General features: G+C 42.0%; 1 protein-coding gene across 4 annotated transcripts in view; it reads right to left on the bottom strand.

Moving 5' to 3' along the window:
- LOC126194653 (mesocentin-like) overlaps positions 1–21,521 on the bottom strand; it is a 631,517-nt gene extending 609,996 nt beyond the window's left edge. For all 4 annotated transcript variants that reach the window (XM_049932838.1, XM_049932840.1, XM_049932842.1 and 1 more), the window contains exon 1: positions 21,385–21,521. The gene's annotated coding sequence lies outside the window, so the exon portion shown is untranslated. The remainder of the gene's footprint in view (positions 1–21,384) is intronic.

Raw genomic sequence — 21,521 nt, 5'->3', positions numbered from 1 at the left:
CTTCAGCGATCAGGTAGAATATGACCAAGCAAAGTGCAACGAATATGAGACTGCAACTGCTCATGGAAAACGGCCGAGGCGTCCAACATATGCTGCTGTTCACATGCGGTTGCTGAGAAGAAATATGTAGCTCCATAAATGGTATATCGAAGTAGCAAAGGGCATTAACGCCCCGTCGACGATGAGGTCATTCCACACGGAGCACAATCTCGGATATTTGCCTTAAGCAATTTATGGAAACATCAGAAAACCTAATTCTGGATACCCGAAAGGAAATTTGGACCGGCGTCCTTCCGAATACTAGTCCTGTGCATCAGCCGCTGCGCCACCTAGTTCAGTTGGTTGACAGAGTAGAACAAGATCAGCTTTTAAGTCTGGCCACAAAGAACCATTCAGCTGGCTCTAACAACATCCAGGTCTCAGCACGCCGCACGTTGCCTTAACATGCAATACATCTCACAGAACCGCGAAGGGTGTATTTCATACTTACGTAGCATTTTCAACGTCTGTCGGGTCTTCCGCTTATCGATCAACGACTAGAGGAGAATTTGTGCCAATGGCTTGTTGCAGAAACTGTTAATTAGTTCCTTTTATCTTCAGTTGTATCTGCAGATGAAGCAGCGTTATGGAAGAGATAGATAAACAAATTTTTATAACTAACATTTGTGGAAGGGTGAAAATCCTCATTTTACTGTTCATGCTGGAAACCGACAGAAGTTTAATTACTTGTGTATGGACTGGACGTGATTGGCTTGAAGCTCAATATATTCTCCCAGCATGTCTTAGAGGATCCGCCTAAAAGGGTTTTATTTAGAATTTACTTCCAGACTTCTTACAGAGGATGCTTCCGAAAATACGTGGAATCGTATGATTTATGCATGATGAAGCTTTTGGCACATTGCAACCACGTTGTTCGCGAGGCTCTGGGTGATATCTACCATACAAATGGGTCTGTAGGGGAGAATTATTCCATGGCCTTCATACCTCCCCCCTCCTCTTCTTTACCATCTTTTGAATTTTTATCTATGGGGGGGGGGGGTGTCACCCAGAGATGGGAAATACCTACCGGTTAAAACCAATACCGGTATTTTTCGGTATTTGTTTGGTCTCGCTTACAACAGGTTTTTTCGTTTTTTACTAATAACCAAGTAAAACACCGCCACATCGACTTGCCACAGCAGCTGTAGTAAAATTTTTGGTTTTTAAATAAAACTTTTTTTTAGAAAAACGAGTGATGTTTATTCGTAAAACTTCCATTGCTTTAAAATATTTGATTTTATAGAAATTTGGAAAACCGGTACACAATATTTTAATAACAACGCCTATGGGTAGAAACCAGTGGAGGTTCGAGTCCTCCCTCGGGCATATGTGTGTGTGTGTGTGTGTGTGTGTGTGTGTGTGTGTGTGTGTGTTTGTCCTTAGGATAATTTAGGTTAAGTAGTGTGTAAGCTTAGGGACTGATGAACTTAGCAGTTAAGTCCCATTAGATTTCACACATACATTTTTTTTAGAAACCAGCAACAAACACAAGACATACGAATCGGTACAGCGATGGGGAAACAATAATGTACCTGTAGCCTTGTGGCGTCTAGGGTTGTCAGATCCAGAAACAGAAAAGCTGAATTCGTGGCTATATTTACCCTAGCTGGACTGCTGTTGTGGTCTTCAGTCCGTAGACTGGTCTGATGCAGTGGTGGAAACAGAAAAACCTCAAGGAGGGGGCGCTAATGATATCTTGAGCTACCCCTAACTTTTACCTAATAAAAAATAATCAAGTCACATGTAAATTTTAAGAAAGTTTTATTTAAAATGATTATACACATATACAAGACAGTGCCATCTTATGTTATAAAAAACGTTACAGTTGTGGTTCCCTTCCTTAAATGATGAATTCTATCAGCCTATTCCTCCTGGAAAATTGGTTAATTACGTCGTCAACAGGACAGGGTGAGTGTTCAACAGAGCAAAGCCATTAAGTCGATCCTAATCCATTGTCGACCTCAGCCATGTCTTTGTAAGCTCCTACTTTCTTTCTACTTCAGCAATGCAAGGTGCAGGTAGACAAGCAAATATTTTGTACAGCATGTGAAAAGTAGGATAGTCAGGTCTAGGACAAACAGCCAACTTTTTACTTATTCATTCTTCAGTCTTAATATTTCTGCTTCTGAATGTAAGCAAGCTTCCTATTCGGCAAGTAGTCCATATTTATAACGCTACGTTCTCTGTACAAGAAAACAATAGAATATTCGTGACTTTTCTCGAACAAATGCCAGACAGAATAACGTATCAAGATCACTAGAATGGCAGCGACTTTTCTCGTAGGTATGTGTTAGCTATCTATGAGCCAGACAGAAACGTATGAAATACTATGACGCGGACGCGCATGCTACATAGGAAAATACAGCTACTCGATAACTCAGTTCAGTCGAGTCGACTAACGAAAGGAGAAAGGAACGAACAAACGTACGGCGTGCGGGCTGACTGGCGGAGGCGGCAATGCGGGCGGCCCCGCAAGGGGAGGGGGGGGGGGGGGGGGGTGAGAGGAAGTCCCCAATATGTATCCGCCACTGGTCTGATGCAGCTCTCCATGCCACTCTATCCTGTGTAAGCCTCTTCATCTCCGAGTAACTACTGCAACCTACATCCTTCTGGATCCTCTTACTGTATTTGTCTCTTGGCCTCCCTCTAGGATTTGTACCTCCCACGCTTCCCTCCAGTACTAAATTGGTGATCCCTTGATGACTCAGAATGTGTCCTTCCAACTGATCCCTTCTTCTGGTCAAGTTGTGCCACAAATTTCTTTTTTCCCAATTCTATTCAGTACCTTCTCATCAGTTACATGATCTACCTGAGTAATCTTCAGCATTCTTCAGAAGCACCACATTTCAAAAGCTTCTTGTCTAAACTATTTATCGTCCATATTTCACTTCCGTGCATACTTACACTCTACATCTACATCCATACTCCGCAAGCCACTCCATACAAATACTTTCAGAAACGACTTCCTGACGCTTAAATCTATACTCGACGTTAACAAATCTGTTTGTCCGCCTGCTTAGCAGAGTGGTAACGTATTTGCCTACCAAGCGGCAGGCCGGGTTGGAGATTTTCTACGCTCGTGGACTGGGGGCGTCGCCTGAAATAAGACTTGCAACTCGGCAGCCGAACTTCACCGGATGCCGTCTCCCGGCCACCAATGCCACATTATCATTTCATCAGTTTTTTACAAATTTCTCTTCTTGAGAACCGCTTTTCTTGCCATTGCCAGTCTACATTTTCTATCCTCTCTACTTCGACCATCATCAGTTATTTTGCTGCCCAATTAGCAAAACTCATTTCCTATTTAAAGTATCTGATTTCCTAATCTAATTCCGTCAGCACCATCTGATTTAATTTGATCACTTTCGATTATATTTGTTATGCTTTTGTTGTTGCTCATCTTATATCCTCCTTTCATGACATTGTCCATTCCGCCCAACTGCTCTTCGAAGTCTTTGCTGCCTCTGACTAAATTACAATGTCTTCGGCAAACCTCGAAGTTTTTATTTCTTCTCCCCCAACTTTAATTCCTACTCCAAATTTTTCTTTTGTTTCCTTTATTGTTTGCTCAATGTACAGGTTGAACAACATTGGGATAGGCTACAACCCTGTCTAACTCCCTTTCCAATCGTTGCCCCCCCCCCCCCCCTTTCATGTTCCGCGACTGTTATAACCACCGTTTGGTTTGCGTATAAGTTCAAGGTAGTCTTTCGGTCCCTGTAATTTATCCCTGACACCTTTAGAATTTGAAAGAGAGTATTCCAGTCCACACTGTCAAAAGCTTTTTCTAGGTCAACAAAGGCAATAAACGTAGGTTTGCCTTTCCTTAACCTGTCTTCTATGAGAAGTCGTAGGGTCAGTAGTGTCCAGCGTGTTCCTATATTTCTCCGGAATCCAAACTTATCTTCCCCGAGGTCAGCTTCTACCAGTTTTTCCATTCTTCTGTAAGGAATTCGTGTTAGTATTTTGCAACTATGACTTAATAAACTGATAGTTGAGTAATTTTCACACCTGTCAGCACCTGCTTTCCTTGGAATTGGAATTATTATATTCTTCTTTAAGTCTGAGGGAATTTCGCCTGTCTCATACATCGTGCTCGACAGATGGAAGAATTCTGTCGACTAGCTCTCCCTAGGCTGTCAGTAGTTCTAACGGAATGTCGTCTACTCCTGGGGCCTTTTTCGACTTAGGCCTTTCAATGCTCGGTCAAATTCCTCACGCATATTTTCTCCTTTCATCAGTTAAATTCAATATCTCTTCTGTTATTCAAGAATTTCTACCAGCCCTCGTCTTTTTACCTACTAGATCCTCTGCTGCCTTCACTATCTATCAAAGCTACCCATTCTTCTTCTACTGTATTCCTTTCCCCTGTTATTGTCCCTCCCATCACATCTTCGTCTCTTCTGTTTCTTCCTGTTATCCATTCTTTGCTTTGTACTGGTTTTCCATCTGAACGCTTGATATTCATACGGGTGGTTCTCTTTTCTCCAAAGGTCTCTTTAATTTTCCTGTAGGTGGCAACTATCTTTCCCCTAGTGATACATGCTTCTAAAGCCTTACATTTGTCCTCTAGCCATTCTTGCTTAGCCATTTTGCACTTCCTGTCAATATCATTTTTTAGACTTATTTATTCCCTTTCGCCTGCTTCATTTACTGCATTTTTATATTTTCTCCTTTCATCAGTTAAATTCAGTATCTCTTCTGTTATTCAAGAATTTCTACCAGCCCTCGTCTTTTTACCAACTTGATCCTCTGCTGCCTTCACTATCTATCAAAGTTACCCATTCTTCTTCTACTGTATTCCTTTCCCCTGTTATTGTCAATCGTTCCCTAATACTCCCATCCAAACTCTCTACAACTTCTGGTTCCTTCAGTTAAATCCACAGTTCATAACCAATAAATTGTGGTCAGAGTCCACATCTGCCCCTGGAAATGTCTTACAATTTAAAATCAGGTCAAGAAATCTTAGTTATACCATTATATAATCAATCTCAAACCTTCTAGTGTCTCTTCCACGTATAAAATCTTCTGTCATGATTCTTAAACCAAGTATTAGCTATAATTAAATAGTGTTCTGTGCAAAGTTCTACCAGGTGGCTTCCTCTTTCATTCCTTTTCCCCTGTCCGTATTCACCTAGTATTTTTCCTTCTGTCACTGAACTTCACTAATTCCCACTATATCTAACTTAAACCTATCCATTTCCATCTTTGTTTGAAGTCTATGTTTATAGTAATAAAAAACTGAAAATCAGTAATTTCAGAGACCGGTTGTTTGGAACGGTTTTAACAGTCTGGTTCAAATGGAGACGATAAGAACCGGTGTAACACAAAACCGGTTGTTTCAGCGATAGCCACTATCCCTAGGATCACTAAAGCAATTGGTCTGTGTAGGAGATAGTCCTGGTACAGAGGCAGTTCAAGGATACCTGCTATTTATTCGACTTTTCCGAGAATGTTTGAAAGTTGACAGTCCACGATCAGAAATGCGCGTGCGTGAAGCACTTAAGTGAGTACATCATACTGCAGCACTGGCTTTGATATGAACAGAATATGGCTGTTGCAATCTTCAGAACGAAACTGGTTTGATGCAGCTCTCCACATTAGTCTTCCCCGTACAAACTACTTTAATCTCTCCGTGGATATTGCGACATACATTTAACTGAACTTGCTTACTGTAGTCAGGCCGTAATCTCCCTGCAGAACTTTTTTTTATCTCCTTCAATTCCCACATTACTCAACTAACTATTCCTTGATGCCTCGTGATGTCTCCTATCACGCGACCACTTCCTTCAGTTAACCTATAAATTTTCCTGATTTGTTTCAGTACCTCCTCATTGGTTATCGGATCACCCATCTAATATCCAGCATTTTACTGTAACACAGAATTTTAAATTCTTTTATTTCGTTTTTGTCTGTACTATCTATTGTCCTCGTCTCACACCCGCGACATACCTGACAAATACTGCCAGAAAACATTTCCTAACACTCAAATTTATGTTCAGTGTCAATACATTTCTTGCGGTAGCGTTCTCGCTTCCCACGCCCGGGTTCGATTCCCGGCGGGGTCAGGGATTTTCACTGCCTCGTGATGACTGGGTGTTGTGTGATGTCCTTAGGTTAGTTAGGTTTAGGTACTTCTAAGTTCTAAGGAACTGATGACCATAGATGTTAAGTCCCATAGTGCTCAGAGCCATTTGAATCATTTTTGAATACTTTTTTTTTTTACACGAACTTTTCTTGTTTTACTTTTACCGACATCAGTTTCTTGAAACCCAAATAGTAAAATTTGCGAACTACTTTTGCGCCTCACTGCCTAATCCAATTCCCTTGGTATCACCTGATTTAATTCGACTGCAGTTCATTGACTTCCCTTTAATTTTAAAGATCTTCATCTTGTAACATTTTTTCAGTTCACTATCCATTGCGTTAAACTGAGCTTACAAGTCGTTTGCTGTCTCTGGCAGAATCACAGTGTCTTCGGCAAACCTAATATCTCTATGGTTTCCGTTACTGCTTGTTCTCTGTACAAATTGAGTATTACAACAGACAGGCCACACACCTGTTCCAATTACTGCGGCCCTTTTTTTAGGTCCCTGACGGACTGCAGACTGTTTGTTGTACAATTTGAGGATAACCTTTCGCTCCCAGTATATTATCGTTAATATTTCAGAATTTCAAACAGTATATTCCATACACGTTTCCAGAAGTTTTTTCTGAATACACAAAAGTTACAAATGTTTGTCTTTCTTCAACCTTCCTTCGAAGCTAAGTCGCACGGTGAATATTGTTGCTCACGTTCCTGCATTCCCCGTGATTAAAGTTTATCTTCGTCCTGTTCAGCATCAACCAATCGCTTCCTTCTTCCGTAGAAAATTCAACCGTGACTTACTAAACTGAACAGAAGGATAAATACCTAATGTCTTTAAGCCAGCCAATGATATGCGAAAACAATGTGGCTGGTCACCCACATCTACACTCCACAAGCCACCTTACGGTACGTGGTGGAGGGTATCTCTACTACCGATATCTTTTCTCCCATTTCCTGTTGCTCGATGCGGATCGCAGGACCTCTTAATTTCCTTGATTTTCTCGTCGTGCGCCAGATCTGTGGGAGAGCAAATGATATGTTGGCCGACTCTTCTTGGAACTTACGCTCTCTGAGTTTCAACAACGTGTCACACAGCTCGCCTTTTGTAGCATCTGCCAGTACACACACACACACACACACACGAGAGAGAGAGAGAGAGAGAGAGAGAGAGAGAGAGAGAGGGAGGGAGGGAGGGAGGGAGGGAGGGAGGGAGGGAGAGAGAGAGAGAGAGAGAGAGAGAGAGAGAGAGAGAGAGAGAGAGGGAGGGAGGGAGGGAGGGAGGGAGAACATCGCCGCAAAGCGCTCGCTATCACGTGATGACACGTGCAGTTCTACCAAGCGCAGATCCGAGAGGGGTGGGCAAGAGTGTGTGTGTCAATAAAAGCAAAAGCACTGTAATAACCGCTGATGAAAACAAATTATTATGATTATACTGGAACATTTTATTGGCGTTTACACTGTACAGTCACTTCGGAATAGCTTCTGAATTTTTTGGGTGCAAGTCAGTTAAACAGAAACAGAGATAGACAGTTAAAGAGCCTGAAAAACCACCTCTTGCAGTGCAGCAAGAGAGTCAATGAAGTTCTGCATGGTATCGGCAGGGATGTGGGGCCATGACGACTCCAGGTGGTGGTGGTTAGTGTTTAACGTCCCGTCGACAACGAGGTCATTAGAGACGGAGCGCAAGCTCGGGTTAGGGAAGGAAATCGGCCGTGCCCTTTCAAAGGAACCATCCCGGCATTTGCCTGAAACGATTTAGGGAAATCACGGAAAACCTAAATCAGGATGGTTGGAGACGGAATTGAACCGTCGTCCTCCCGAATGCGAGTCCAGTGTGCTAACCACTGCGCTACCTCGCTCGGTACGACTCCAGGGCCGTGGCCAGCTGCGCTAAGTTTCTCGGTTGAGGATCAATGGCGACAGCTTGAGCGAGGTTGTCCCACAGGTTGACGACTGGTTTCAAATCCGGGGAGTCTGCTGGCCATGGGAGTACGGCAAACTCATCCCAGTGCTCTTCGAACCACGCACGTACACTGCGAGCAGTGTGACACGTTCATTGTCCTCCTGGTAGATACTACCGTGAAAAAAAAAAAAATCTGCATTTAGGGGTGGACATGGCTCCTAAGGGTAGATGCATACTTGCGTTGATCCATTGTACATTCCAGAAAGACGATGTCACCCAGGGTGCCACGAATGTATTTCCCAGACCATAACACTCCCTCCTCCGCCGTGTACTTATTTTTCTTTCGGCCATATGTCCGATGGGGCATAAAACGTGATTCATCTGAAAAAGCCATCTGTCGCCACTGAGTGGCCGTCCATTTGCGATACTGGCATGAAAATTCCCGCATTTGTCTCCGATGAACAGCAGTTAGCACGAGTGCATGAACGAGGCGGTTGCTGCGGAAGCTCGTACGTTCGCTGAGCGGGTGTTGAGGCGACACTGCTTGTAGCCCACGATGTGATATGACACGATACAAAGTGCAGATGGTGGACATAGTGCGAAATGTAAAGTTGAAGGTATGCAACTTTTCAATATTTATGGACATGCCAACTGTATTCGGTTACTCCGTTTGTAAAATCATTACCCTGTCAATCTGGTTCTGTCCTTGCAAATGCGACGATGGTAAGATAATCTTACCGAAACCGGTCATCCAGATAAATACATTATTAGCGTACCTGACTGCTTGGAGTTTTTCCGGAGTTCATTATATTACAGAACGCCCTCCTTCTGGCAATGTCAGGAATATATATTTATTTTTTAATATGTCTCATTATTGTTTGCAGTGATACGGTGAACAGCCTATGGTTTCGGTTTAGCTTCTGAATTTTTTGGATACAAGTCTGTTAAGCAGAAACAGAGAGATACACTGTTTTTCTTCACTCTGTTGCCAAATGTGTGATTTGGCAGTTACAATGTTTTCCATTTTCACTCTTCAACTGTAGAAGAGTGTTTCTTTAACCAATGAAATAGTGATTCTACCTGTTCTTCTAAAATAAGAAATCAGTAGTTTGCGGACATCGGTAGTGACTGGAGATCAACTAGCATTGCAAATTAACGCTTATGCAGTGTAATACAGGCCATTTGATAGTTATAGCAGCGACAGACGTTCCCACGCCTGTTTCATTCATTGAGATGGGCGGTGCTGTCGCACCTTGAACCCTGGTGCGGCGGAATAACTTTAAGCTTGGCGAAGGTACAGTGTGGGGAACGGGGCCCCATACAATAGCGGCGAGGCGGAGGCTGCCGTCCCTAGCGACCAGCTGTGGCGTCTCTCTTTTCAAAAGCGACGCTCCGGCGCAGTTGATTCGAAAAGCGGGCCCGAGGGACGGCGCTATACAGCCCGTACACTCGCTTTAAATTGTCGTCCTTCATTTCTCAAAGAGAAACAGTCCCTGCATCTGATACATTCACAAGAGATACGGCTACGAAATGAAACAATTCCACGTTCTTTTTTTATTTTTATGACGAGTACATCATTAAGATGATTGGTTCTTGCTAGTACGTGAGTCGGTACCGCAAGAACCGGATTTATCCATTGGTCAGGTAGTCCAGGTCCCTGGGCGTCGAGAGACGTCTATCGGCACTTATATTTTCGGTAGACTTAATTTAAAAAAATGTATATAAGAGAGAGGAATAGCATAGCTTCAGCCTCATATTTGCACCACTATGATGGTCTTTCGCGATATGGAAAAGACATCTGATAGCCTCTGCAGAAGGTAGGTGTGGGAAGCACTAGAAAAGAAGGCAGTGGAAAAAAAAAAGACAAGCACAGGGTGTTACAAAAAGGTACGGCCAAACTTTCAGGAAACATTCCTCACACACAAATAAAGAAAAGATGTTATGTGGGCATGTGTCACGAAATTTCCATGTTCGAGATCATTTTAGTTTCTTCCACCTACGCTCAATTGAGCACGTTATCATGATTTCATACGGGATACTCTACCTGTGCTGCCAGAACATGTTCCTTTACAAGTACAACACAACATGTGGTTCATGCACGATGGAGCTCCTGCGCATTTCATTCAAAGTGTTCGTGACCGATGGATTGGTAGAGGCGGACCAATTCCATGGCCTCCACGCCCTCCTGACCTCAACCCTCTTGACTTTCATGTATGGGGGCATTTGAAAGCTCTTGTCTGCGCGACCCAGGTACCAAATGTAGACTCTTCGTGCTCGTATTGTGGACGGCTGTGATACAATACGCCATTCTCCAGGGCTGCATCAGCGCATCAGGGATTCCATGCGACGGAGGGTGGATGCATGTATCCTCGCTAACGCAGGACATTTTGAACATTTTCTGTAACAAAGTGTTTGAAGTCACGCTGGTACGTTCTGCTGCTGTGTGTTTCCATTCCATGATTAATGTGATTTGAAGAGAAGTAATAAACTGAGCTCTAACATGGAAAGTAAGCGTTTCCGGACACATGTCCGCATAACATATTTTCTTTCTTTGTGTGTGAGGAATGTTTCCTGAAAGTTTGGCCGTACCTTTTTGTAACACCCTGTACTGTTGAAGTTTGAGCTATGTATAAGTGGGAAATGAAAGGACGGAATGGCTCCAGCAAACATGTGGTGCATTGTCACCTCTCCTCTTCACTGTGGTCTTATACGAGATAATGACTAAGTTGGCAGAAAAACGGGAGCAGATAAGATGAAGGCAATGGTCTTCGTGCATGACTTGATGTGGGAAAACAGGGAGCAGGAGATTCAGGAACAGCTGGATGCTTGGGAAGAAACTCTGAGACAGTAAGGAACCTGAGATCCTGGTTACAACGACAAGTAGTGGAATAAGGATAGAAGGTGAGCAGTTTGAGAAAGGTGCAAAGTGTAAGTACTTGGGAAGTCTGATAGAGGAAAATGGAAGAAATGAGAGACCAGTGAATGTGACAGACAGGCAGCCTAGTCTGGAACATAGATAACGCACAAGAAAAGCAAAGAAGTAATATACAGAAGTTTCTACATGCCAATACCGACCTATGCATCTGAAACATGGGTAAAGAAGAAAGGGATGTAAGCAGATTACCAGCATGTGAAAGTTCCTCAGAAGTGGGATAGAAGTGTCAAGGACAGACTAGACGAGGAACCAAAGGGTAAAGGAAATAGTGAAAGAGTAACCCTTGCAGAGCAGGTTACAAACATTAATTCTAAGATGGTATGGCCCCTTAATGAGAATGGAAAACAAGAGGATTCCCAAGAAGATACATAAAATGGAGATGAGAAGGAAAAGACCAAGAGGAAGATCGAGGGATAGGTTGCCGAAAGGTGTGGAAGAGTGTGTTTAAACAAGGGCGACGACTTGACCACAGTGAACACATGGCAGATGGTAGGAAAACAAGACTAGATGACGAGGCTTATATTCCAAACAGACCCAGCCTGGGGCTGGAAACTGTTCAGGCTGATGACATACGAGGCACGTTCAGAAAGTAAGTGTACTGTGACCATAACGGGCTACGGTTTTTTGACGATTGGCAACACTGAGTGGTAGAGGTAGATTCCCTGACCAGAGTGAGCTGAGCATTGCAGGAACACGGTAGTACGTCACCTCATAGTACGTAACCTCATGTTGTAGCGTCCAGCTGCGTGAAAGATGTCGGTAAGAAATCTCGCCCAGTGCGAGCCGCGTGCTGGGATCTGCTTCCTATTCACGGAAGAAGTAACATTTTCCGAATTTTTTTTTTTTCGCGATTCAAAACAGTATACGGCGAAGCTGTTATGAACAGAACGAGTGTGCTTAACCGGCGTAGGGAGCTTCGTAAAGACGGAACAACTATTGATGACGAACAGAGGAGAGGATGACCTTTCATTTCGGGTGTTGAGTTGGTGCAAAAAACCGTGGAAACTGTTCGCGAAGACCACTTATTAACAGTGGATGAAATTTCTGGCTATGTTTTCACAACTCGCCGGAACACTCTAATACGAGTCACTCACTGGAAACATTGGGATACCGGAGAATGTGCGCAAGATGGGTCCCAAACAGCTGACAGCGCAGCAGCAGAAAAAGAAAAGTCGGGTGAATAGCGTCCGTGATTTTCTTGAGCGCCTTGAGTATTGGAAGGCGAGGATTTTCTGAACTGTGCTGTAACTGGGTGGGTGGGTGGCTCATTACACGTCTTCGACAAAAAGACAGTCGTCACAGTAGCGTCAAACCAATTCCCCATCCGCCAAATATTCAAAACCACAATTTCGAGCAAAAATAATCATAGACTCAATGTTTTGGAACCAAAAAAAACTTCATTCTGATCAAATTTCTGCGTCAGGGTGACATCATGAATGCACAATGATATTGAGATACCCTAAAAAAAGCTCAGTAGGGGCATTAAAAACAAAAGGAGGGGGAATTCTGTCGAGGTGTGTGCGCGTGTTGCACGACAACGTTCGTCCTCACACTGTCTTAGGCACCAAGGCACTCTTGGACTCATTCGGCTGGAGTGTTTTGAACCACCCACCGCCTTCAAGTTATATTTCCACCTTCCTGAAGGCACGCACGAGTGGAATTAGATTTTCAACCGACGAGGAGGTGCAGAAAGACGTTCTGAAGTGGGGGAAGGAGCTTGAGGGAGAGCTCGGGGCATACAGAAGCTTATGCCACGGATCGCCAAATGCACTGAAAGGGATGGCAATTATGTGGAAATAGTCAACAAGTGTATCTGCAATATTCTGTAATTTTTTCAATAGACTTTTTCTTTAAAAAAATGAAAATCTAGCACACTTGATTTTCTGAACATGTTCATTCATAGAAAATACGAAGGCAAACCACAATCCAGCTGCAGTGTCGCTACCGTAGGGTTTTGTTCATTGTTGAGTTCAGTTAGAGAGCGAGTGTTAATCCCCTAAGAAGTTGTGACTCCTTTGGAGCACAAATGGCGGTGTGGGGTCCGAAAGGATACCACTTTTTTCCGTGGAAAGTGATCTATTTTACTTCCACCACAGATATTTATTCATACAAAAGACCGGAATAACATTGCGGTGGGCGGGGCTTGTGTAGTACGCATTTCTGCCGCTAGGTGCGTATAGCGCACCTCAATGCCATTTCAGTGCCGCCTGTGTTGTCGACCTGGCCTGCTCCTCCACAGTGACTATTTTTGCTACCTCTGTTTCGTACTTGTTTCGTTTTTTATGATGGCAGGTTTGAGTGAATAACGTGCAGCTGTGAAATTTTGTTATCTAGTCGTTAAAAATGCTGCTGAAACTGGTTTAATGTTGAAAACAGCTTACCAAGACGACGCTATGGGAATAACTCAAGTGCACGGGTGGTTTGCTCGATTTGAAAATGGCGACACGTCGATTGATGACAAACCTCGTTTTGCACGTCCATCAACTGCCCGAATCGACGAAAATATTGAAAAAATTATAGCTTGTGCTCACCTTTTATTTGGAAGTTTTAAGAAGATTGCGCAACAGAGTGCGTCCAAAAGACCGTATTTGTGGCAGACAGGAGACTTCTTCCACCAAGACAACGCACCTGCACACGCAGCCATCTCTGTTGGACAGGTTTTGGTTAAAAATGGAATGGTTCCGCCGCCCCACGCACCTTACATGGTTCCATACGACTTTATTTCTACGCTGAAAAGGGGCATGAAAGGACACCGATTTGACAACACTACAGAAGCGGAGAAGAAACGAGGGAGGAGCTGTAAGCCATTTCTAAAGACGAGTACAAAAAAATGTTTCGAAGCAGTGGAAGCACCGATGGGGCAAATGTATTAAATGGAATGGAGAGTATTCCAAAGGGGATAAGGTTGTTTTGTAAACAATTTGAAAATATATAGCTTTTAAAAAAATAATCACGATTTTTGGGGGTAACCCCTCGTACAAAAATTGGAAAACAAAACATCAGTTTAACTTAAAAAACTCAAAATAAATCACAAGAAGAAAACAAGTGTACCTAATCCTGCATAACAGTAAAGCGAAATGGAACCAAAAAAATTCAAACCAGTGTATTGCATTAGAAATAACATGAAACAGTGATAGACTGACGTAAGGTGAACGAATAGGGTGTGAAAAAGTTGCGGCATATAATGGAATGGCACATACGAACACAAACACAATTTTTCACCAATACTCAACATTCATCCAAGTTGTTCTCTCCACACTCACTGAACAACAGATTTGGGAAATATCTTCTACATATCTAATGTATGTCTGGTAAATCAACATTCTCATGCTTCCAAGGGACTGCACGAGTCTCCTAATCTTCTTGCAGTGCCTTTCAGTGTAGAAACTTTCATGATCAAATTGTGGGCTGGTGATCTCACATTCCTTTGAGGCTCAATAGCGGACTACTTATATCTGTTTCTACTACAGGAACTAGATGGCTTCTCTCTTTATTAATTTCTCTCTTCAGTATCTGATTCACTAGTCACAGCTTTGTTCGTAAGAAGTTTCGTGTCAACTGGGTCATTTTCATCTTCAAGATCATTTGCGCCGCTACCTTCATGTGCTTCTAACGTTTTCCTCAAAAGCTCGAAGCCATAATAATATTGAAAGTAAATAAAAACACTAATTAAGCCTAAAATGGAATGATATTAAGTCGATAACTAAATTTTGACCACACAGGAAACAAACACTTCTGGTGTCATGGGATCAATAAAGTCACCATCCAAACTTAACACCTGTGCGCTGAGAAAACTGACAACTCGACAATGCTTTAGTATGTCTGCAGACCACATACGTAGAAGCGCCAAAAGCAGAATGGTAAAAAGAAGAAACGGTCGAGACGTAAAGTTTCACTGGTGTTCTAGTAAGTTTTGATTTGGTGTCTCTCTCTTTCCTCGCGTTCCTCTGTCTAATTCGTTACGGTTAATCACGTTTGGTGTTGAATTAATGAACCTATGTGTTAATTTCCACTTACCTTTTATTCAATGACCAGCGCTATGAGCAGACAGGTGGACTTCCATGGGAAGCCCGTCGACACCTATTATTGCCAATTAGTTTATGGGAAAATGCCTTGGAGTCGGCGGTTTTGAAACCTTCACGTTTTTTCATATATGTAAACGATACTTTCGTAGTTTGGCCTCATGGCAATGTGAACGACTTTTTAGAACACCTCCACCCGAATATTTGGAGGAGGAAGAAAGCTGCCTTCCCTTCCTTGATGTGTTGGTCAGGAGGAAGTTGATGGCACGTTGGGTCGTGCTGTTCATAGGAAGCCTACTTACACTGACGTATCTACAGGCAGTTGTCACAATCCGGCTCAATGTGAAGCGGTAGTTCTATCTTAGTTCGGAGGTCCCGCGTCATCTCGGACCATGTTAGTTTGTCAGCCGATTTTTCATCAGAATGGTTATTGTGAGACAGATCACACATGCTTTGCCGTATCGACGAACCGTGCATCGGATGACCGACGCACCAGACCAGACCCTAGTCTACACCCTTTTTGCCTTCTGCCGGGAGAACTTCAAATAATCACTTGTATAAAGTTTGATGCTGAAGAGTTCGCTACTTGTGTCATGTAGTAATTTGATTTTCAAGAAGGCAATGCTGCAGTGAAGTTCGTACTGACTGATTATCAAAATGATTCAAATCACTTTCTTCAAACTCTGAACATATTTAACCTCTTGTTCCTAAAGAAAAACACCTAATTTTGGTCCAGGTTCGACTGAAAATGAACGTAGTTTTCAGCTTTACATGTGTGTGAGGTTTCCTCTTGTAGTATGCAATTTATAATAAATACAGTACAGTAAAATGACTGACTGACGAATATTTGGACAGCTGTATTTGAATGGCAGCCACTACCTACTCTCGTAACATCAAAATAACTTGTTGCTGACAGAAACGAGTAAACAATTATGATTAAAAAAATCTATTCCTACATCTGTATTGAAATCACTAATTGCACTTCAATTTCTTTCTTACGCACAATTGAATCTGATTTTTTTCCTATTTACAGTTTAGTTAAAATTCATTTCATATTTTCTAGATATGTAAGTTTAATAACTAACAAATGTCAGACTTTTTTTCTTATTTCTGTTCTACTTTCTTTAAGTAGCCCACAGCAGGATTTAAAAACGGCACGGTAGTTCATAACAATTTATAAGTTTGGCGACCATAGCTCCAGGGGATCGAGAGCATAAGAATTTCACCGTGCCCTTCTTTCTCATCTCCGTGCTCTCAAATATCGAGTACAGCTTTGCCTCAAATAATGCAAATAACGTGCGTTCATTTGGTAAACAGGCTATTTTTCTTATACAAACACAAAATTTTGCTTCGAGATATACGTATGTGCTTACAAACACGCTGGAAGAAAATGAATTAGAAACCAAGCATTCAGCTGCATGGTCTGCACGATGAGGAAAAAATTACAGCATAAGACTTCCAAGTGTTTGCGTTACGTCATGGAGACCTGCAACTTCAAAAACAAAAAATACAGCATTACATCCCTTTTCAAGATGACAAACTGCTCTATTATTTCCGGAGATAAAAAAAATAACGGGAGACAAGATGATGAATCATTCTTCTTTTGGCAAAAGGATGTAAATCCAGAAAGAGAAAAGAAGTGAGACAGTAACATTCTCACCTAGAGAGAGCTTTGTTTGAGGACAAGGATGTTGTTGTTGTGGTCTTCAGCCCTGAGACTGGTTTGATGCAGCTCGCCATGCTACTCTATCCTGTGCAAGCTTCATCTCCCAGTACCTACTGCAACCTACATTCTTCTGAATCTGCTTAGTGTATTCATCTCTTGGTCTCCCTCTACGATTTTTACCCTCCACGCTGCCCTCCAATGCTAAATTTGTGATCCCTTGATGCCTCAAAACATGTCCTACCAACCTATCCCTTCTTCTAGTCAAGTTGTGCCACAAACTTCTCTTCTCACCAGTCCTATTCAATACCTCCTCATTAGTTACGTGATCTACCCACCTTATCTTCAGCATTCTTCTGTAGCACCACATTTCGAAAGCTTCTATTCTCTTCTTGTCCACACTAGTTATCGTCCATGTTTCACTTCCATACATGGCTACACTCCATACAAATACTTTCACAAACGACTTCCTGACACTTAAATCTATACTCGATGTTAACAAATTTTTCTTCTTCAGAAACGATTTCCTTGCCATTGCCAGTCTACATTTTATATCCTCTCTACTTCGACCATCATCAGTTATTACATAACTATTTTGATTACTTTAACAACATGGGGTTATGCAACTGCGGCTAACACCCAACAATATAAATACAAAGGTTACTAGGAAAGTTTTGCAATTCGACGCAATAATGAGTCGCAGGAGGCTGACTGTTGCTGTGTTCTGATAATACATCATACTTGCATTGTAGCCGCTGAGCCGTGGGCGCAGTCGTTCAGTAGCAGGGGGTCAGTTGGAAGTGCTTGCTATGGCATCGTGGTCATGAACAGAGATTTGGGCAGTTTTGCGGTGCAACTTCGCGCATGGTTTAAACGTAAACCACTGCTTTGAAGAAGTGACCCTCGCACTCAGTGATGTGTGTCCACATCGTACAACTATATTCCGATGGTACAGTGAATTCCAAAGAGGATGGGAAGGCCACGGCCACGATTCATCAGTTATGGAGGAAAATATTGATGCCGTGAGGAAAATGATACACGAAGACAGGCAAGTGACCTAAAAGCAGGCAGAGGATACCTTGGGACTAAATGCACCAGCAATTCGTTCTGTTCTGCATGATCATTTGCAAATAAAGAAACTTTATTGTCTCTGGGTCTCTGCATAGACTGACGGAAGAGCAGATGACACGACGTGAGACTTGGTGCAGGGAGATGTTAAAGAAGTTTTCTAAGGGGCAATTTCAGTAAGTGAATAATATCGTGATAGTTGACAAGACTTGGGGTCCTATTACGAGGTGCCGCCTACGACTCGAAACAAGGTTGGATCTTTGAAGATGACGACACACCCGTAGCTGTCAGAAAATCCCGATCAGTAAAGAAGAAAATGATAGCTGTTTTTTTTTCCAAATGCAACGGAATTGTGGAGAGCGCTGTTTTGGACACACAGAAGACAGTCACAGAAAAGTGGTGCACTGAGCTGTCTCTGACCAGTCATCCAATCTCTGAAGAACGTGCGATCGACGTCAAGAATGAGCGTTTGGTTCATCCATCATGACAACGCTCCAACTCACAGCGCCAAAGCATGTACTGAATATTTGTGGCGAACAGGACTAAGACTTCTTGAGCACCCTCCTTGCAATCCAGACCTTGCTCCTTGTGACTCTGCACTGTTCCCACATGTGGGTGAAAAAAAAAGAAAAAAAATTGCTCTACCTAACCACTGCAATATATATCACTTGAACCTATTCTACTGTAGCAAGCCTTGACCCCCCCCCCCCCCTTTCGTGCGTTACCAAATTGGCTATTTCTTGGTGACTCGGGACGTGTCGTTATCAACCGATCACTACTTTTACTCAAGTTGTGACATAACGCTTTTTTATTCTTCCATTTGACTCAGTACCTCCTCACCTTCAGCATTCTGCTGTAGCAATAAATTTCAAGTGTTTCACAATTCTCCTCCTGTCTATACCACGTATCAAGCACGTGCCACTTCCATACAACAGTATACTCAGAAAAATATCTTCAGGTAAGACTCCTAAAACTTAATCTTATACTCAATTTTAACAAGTTTTCCAGAATTGCTTTACTTGACCTTGTATCCTGTCTACATTGATCATTCTCAGCACAACATATAAACTACTTTCAGCGTTTCAATTCTAAACCAAATTCCCTCAGCTGCATATGACTTAACCATTCCATTACAATTCTTTCACTTTTGTTGATGTTCATCTTATAACCTCTTTTCACAACACTATCCATTACAGTCAACTGATGTTCCAATTCCACTGCAGTCTCTGACAGAATGGTAACATTTCCTCGGTTTCCTTTACTGACTGCTCAGTCCACAAATTGAACAACATAAGGAATAATCTACAACCCTCACTCGCTTCTCAACCACTTCTCTTTCATGCCCTTTTGACCCTCACATCTAGTTTCTACACAAGTTGTAGATAACCTTGTGCTCCCTGTATTTTATCCCTGCCACCTACAGAATTTCATAAAGTGTGTTCCAGTCAACATTTCTCTAAATGTACTTTTTAAATAATGTTGAAAACGTAAAGATGTAAATATTCTGTCGTATTTCCTAATCAGTCATGCAGTCACGGTATACATAATTACGCAACAAACCAAAACTGACGATCGATTTGTTATGAGTACAATCCCATTGCCTTCTTCGACGTATTTCGGAAAAAAAACAACAACATTGCTACGTGTCTAAGTTTTTATTTAGATTACTCAACCGCTGTACCCAACCAATACCTTGTAACAACTGAAATCAGTAGGCACCTGCAGCACAGACCTTGATGGAACACGAGTGATATGACCCCAATCCAGGATGATGTCACTGGCGACAGCGAACACTCCCCTGCGCCAAAGGTCACGGCTTTGATCACGGTTGCTGGGTCACAGCGCGTAATGCTGCAGAAATGCCGCACATGCGGCGTTGTGTCACAAGCTGTCAATTTCAAACGTCACATCCCGAGCCGAAATACAACTTGTGGAAATACCGGTACGGAATAATAAGCCTTAGAATTTTTTGAAAATACCGTTACGGAATAAGGCTTTGAATTTACTAACTTTTCTTTACCTCGAAGATATAACTGTAAGAAAACTGAGACCCGCCGAATTTACCATGTCGCCCATGTGTATTGTTCAGTGCAAAACGACCGGTTATATGTATAATAGAACAACTAGCACGCGGATTCACGTAAATCTGTCGTTGACCCGAAGGTTGCTTTGAAAACCAAAGTGCTTTTCCTAACATAGTCTTAGTGGGGACGGTAAGCCATTGCCTTCCTCCTCCCACTAAAACAGACTTAACTACACAAATAAAAAACAGTTTAACGTGGGCACTGAACTTCCGTGCAGCTTCACATTATTCATATTACTAAATCACTACCAGTGGCCCAAGAAGCAATATGTGACGGAAAATATTCGAAGGCCGACTTAGGATTGGTCCCCCGGACCTTTTGCCTTGTAGCCTGACATCCATTGATAACAAATATAAAAGAAATGGTTGCCATACTAAAGATTAGAAATACTACATACAGACCATGATTTCATTTTTTTTTACGATGTTTATCGAGTAACTAGTTCCACTAAAGGCGATCCTTTCCCTATATAGTCTACATGTTGTAAGCATTTGCGAGTTCTGTCCCAAATTTAATAACACAACAAAATAATACACATCATAGTTTTCTGAAAGAAATCTGTATTATTTACAGTATTTTTCCTTTTTATGGATAACAGTTGTTATATTTAGCAACATGTTTCAATAAAAGGACAAAATCTGTGTTTTTGCAAGGCTATGTCATCAATGAGAAATCAGTTTACAGCATCTACAAATAAATGATCTGCTCCATCTCTGTATGAGACCACAACCGTAATCCATATTCATGTAGCACTCATTACTGTGTACGTCGATGTGCTTATATAATCTGCTCTATAGGTTTCGCGCCAATCTGTATGACGCTTGGGCCCGTTTGCACTAAACAGGTGCGGCTTCATGTTTAAATGTAAGTCCATTGTGAATCTATTATGTTCATCTTAGCTCATACTCAAATATGCAGCTGTTTTTTTGCATACTAGAGTAGTAGTAACAAGTCAGTTTGATTTCTTGTCCGTATTAAATCTGTATATACGTTGCGCTGTCAATTTTCGATCACTGCATGATCCACACAATTAGCGCAGGGAAAGGTGCTGTGCTACCCATCGGTAATAAGCACTTTTTCTTTCAAATATTTAGTTTCGTTTCAATAAGTATTTAACAGAAAATTACCTCAACACAAACTGATATTGCACTGATGGTTCCACTTATACATACGTCACATGGGGTGAAAATACTATATCAAATATTTTTATTCAGGTCACACGCTTCTTACAGCATAAAATAAAATTCTGAATAATGTTTACATGTTTCGAATAAGTTGCATCTCAGTTAACAGTCTGGGAGGAAAGCCGCCGTCCGGTACCTGATGTTTATATTTTGTTACTTAATGACATTCCATACTTCGTTCATTTATTTAATGACACTCCGTTGAAGCGTTATTTTTGTTTATCACTGTACGTGGTTAGTTTAATTTATTCAACACAAATGAGCCTTTTACATTCCATTCGAACGCATCAAAACAAACCGCTGTTCGTACTTACACCTTGAATATTATTATATTAAAAGCGTCGCAATGTAACAGTTTAATGAAAACTAGCGTTAACTTAAATAAAAATGGTAGTTACCTTAATTGATAGTCGAAATCTCCATCAAACAACAACAAAAACAGAGTTCTGACACAACCGCCAACTTAGATCACTAGTTCGTCGATGGGTTGGGCACGAACACAGACGCCACTCGCTGTCGCAGCACAAAATGTTCT

The sequence above is a fragment of the Schistocerca nitens genome, chromosome 7 (assembly GCF_023898315.1).
Source record: "Schistocerca nitens isolate TAMUIC-IGC-003100 chromosome 7, iqSchNite1.1, whole genome shotgun sequence".
In the NCBI taxonomy this organism is placed as follows: Eukaryota; Metazoa; Arthropoda; class Insecta; order Orthoptera; family Acrididae; genus Schistocerca; species Schistocerca nitens.
Note: the sequence above shows the minus strand (reverse complement) of the source record. Positions and strands in the feature narration are given on the sequence as shown.